The sequence below is a fragment of the Palaemon carinicauda genome, chromosome 5, assembly GCF_036898095.1.
Source record: "Palaemon carinicauda isolate YSFRI2023 chromosome 5, ASM3689809v2, whole genome shotgun sequence".
In the NCBI taxonomy this organism is placed as follows: domain Eukaryota; kingdom Metazoa; phylum Arthropoda; class Malacostraca; order Decapoda; family Palaemonidae; genus Palaemon; species Palaemon carinicauda.
The window spans coordinates 48926703-48929202 of NC_090729.1; positions in this window are offsets into that span (position 1 = coordinate 48926703).

Here is a 2500-nt window from a genome sequence, read left to right on the forward strand (position 1 = left end):
TTGTTGAGGAAATCAAACAACAACTTCAAGTATTTCTTCGTGGGGCGCTGAAGAAAGGCCCTTCTGTCTAATTGTACATTTAAAGAAAGAAGGAACAATGTATGGTTTTAAAAAATATTTTACTACAGAATTTTTGCTACTATAATACCAGAGGAATATTCAATCTACCTACAAATATATGCTATTCAACCTAAAATCCCTCCCCTGGCAAAAAAAAAGGAAAAAGAAAATAAAAATAAATAGCTACTAATATTCCCTAAGCATATATAACATACAAAAAAATATAGAGTATTGACCTAAAATTCGTATGAACCAGGCATTTCACGAAATCCCTGGGCTATAAAACCAGTCGTTTCACATAATGCCTTGAAATTTTAGTCATTTCGTGAAATCCACAAATGAATCAGTCATTTCACGCAATGCCTAAAATATATAGTGATTTCACGAATTGATTGTTTACACAGTATACCTGTAACACACACACATACACACACACACACACACACATATATATATATATATATATATATACATATACCAAAGGCACTTCCCCCAATTTTGGGGGGTAGCCGACATCAATAGGAAACAAAACAAAAAAGGGGACCTCTACTCTCTACGTTCCTCCAGCTTAACCAGGGACTCAGCCGAGTTCAGCTGGTGCTGCTAGGGTGCCACAGCCCAACATCCCAAATTTCCACCACAGATGAAGCTTCATACTGCTGAGTCCCCTACTGCTGCTACCTCCGCGGTCATCTAAGGCACCGGAGGAAACAGCAGGGCCTACCGGAACTGCGTCACAATCGCTCGCCATTCATTCCTATTTCTAGCACGCTCTCTTGCCTCTCTCACATCTATCCTCCTATCGCCCAGAGCTTTCTTCACACCATCCTTCCTCTTGTACTTCTCCCATCAACTCTTGCATTCATCACCTTCTTTAGCAGACAGCCATTTTCCATTCTCTCAACATGGCCAAACCACCTCAACACATTCATATCCATTCTAGCCGCGAACTCATTTCTTAAACCCGTTCTCACCCTCAACACTTCGTTCCTAACCCTATCAACTCGAGATACACTAGCCATACTCCTCAGACACTTCATCTCAAACACATTCAATTTCTGTCTCTCCATCACTTTCATTCCCCAGAACTCCGATCCATACATCACAGTTGGTACAATCACTTTCTCATATAGAACTCTCTTTACATTCATGCCCAACCCTCTATATTTTACTACTCCCTTAACTGCCCCCAACACTTTGCAACCTTCATTCACTCTCTGACGTACATCTGCTTCCACTCCACCATTTGCTGCAACAACAGACCCCAAGTACTTAAACTGATCCATCTCCTCAAGTAACTATCCATTCAACATGACATTCAACCTTGCACCACCTTCCCTTCTCGTACATCTCATAACCTTACTCTTACCCACATTAACTCTCAACTTCCTTCTCTCACACACCCTTCCAAATTCTGTCACTAGTCAGTCAAGCTTCTCTTCTGTGTCTGCTACCAGTACAGTATCATCCCCAAACAACAACTGATTTACCTCCCATTCATGATCATTCTCGCCTACCAGTTTTAATCCTCGTCCAAGCACTCGAGCATTCACCTCTCTCACCACTCCATCAACATACAAGTTAAACAGCCTTGGCGACATCACACATCCCTGTCTCAGCCCCACTCTCACCGGAAACCAATCGCTCACTTCATTTCCTATTCTAACACATGCTTTACTACCTTTGTAGAAACTTTTCACTGCTTGAAACAACCTTCCACCAACTCCATATAACTTCATCACATTCCACATTGCTTCCCTATCAACTCTATCATATGCTTTCTCCAGATCCATAAACGCAACTTACACCTCCTTACCTTTTGCTAAATATTTCTCGCATATCTGCCTAACTGTAAAAATCTGATTCATACAATCCCTACCTCTTCTAAAACCACCCTGTACTTCCAAGATTGCATTCTCTGTTTTATCCTTAATCCTTTTAATCAGTACTCTACCATACACTTTTCCAACTACACTCAACAAACTAATACCTCTTGAATTACAACACTCGTGCACATCTCCCTTACCCTTATATAGTGGTACAATACATGCACAGACCCAATCTACTGGTACCATTGACAACACAAAACACACATTAAACAATCTCACCAACCATTCAAGTACAGTCACACCCCCTTCCTTCAACATCTCAGCTTTCACACCATCCATACCAGATGCTTTTCCTACTCTCGTTTCATCTAGTGCTCTCCTCACTTCCTCTATTGTAATCTCTCTCTCTCATTCTCATCTCCCATCACTGGCACCTCAACACCTGGAACAGCAATTATATCTGCCTCCCTATCATCCTCAACATTCAGCAAACTTTCAAAATATTCCGCCCACCTTTTCCTTGCCTCCTCTCCTTTTAACAACCTTCCATTTCCATCTTTCACTGTCTCTTCAATTCTTGCGCCGGCCTTCCTTACTCTCTTCACTTCTTT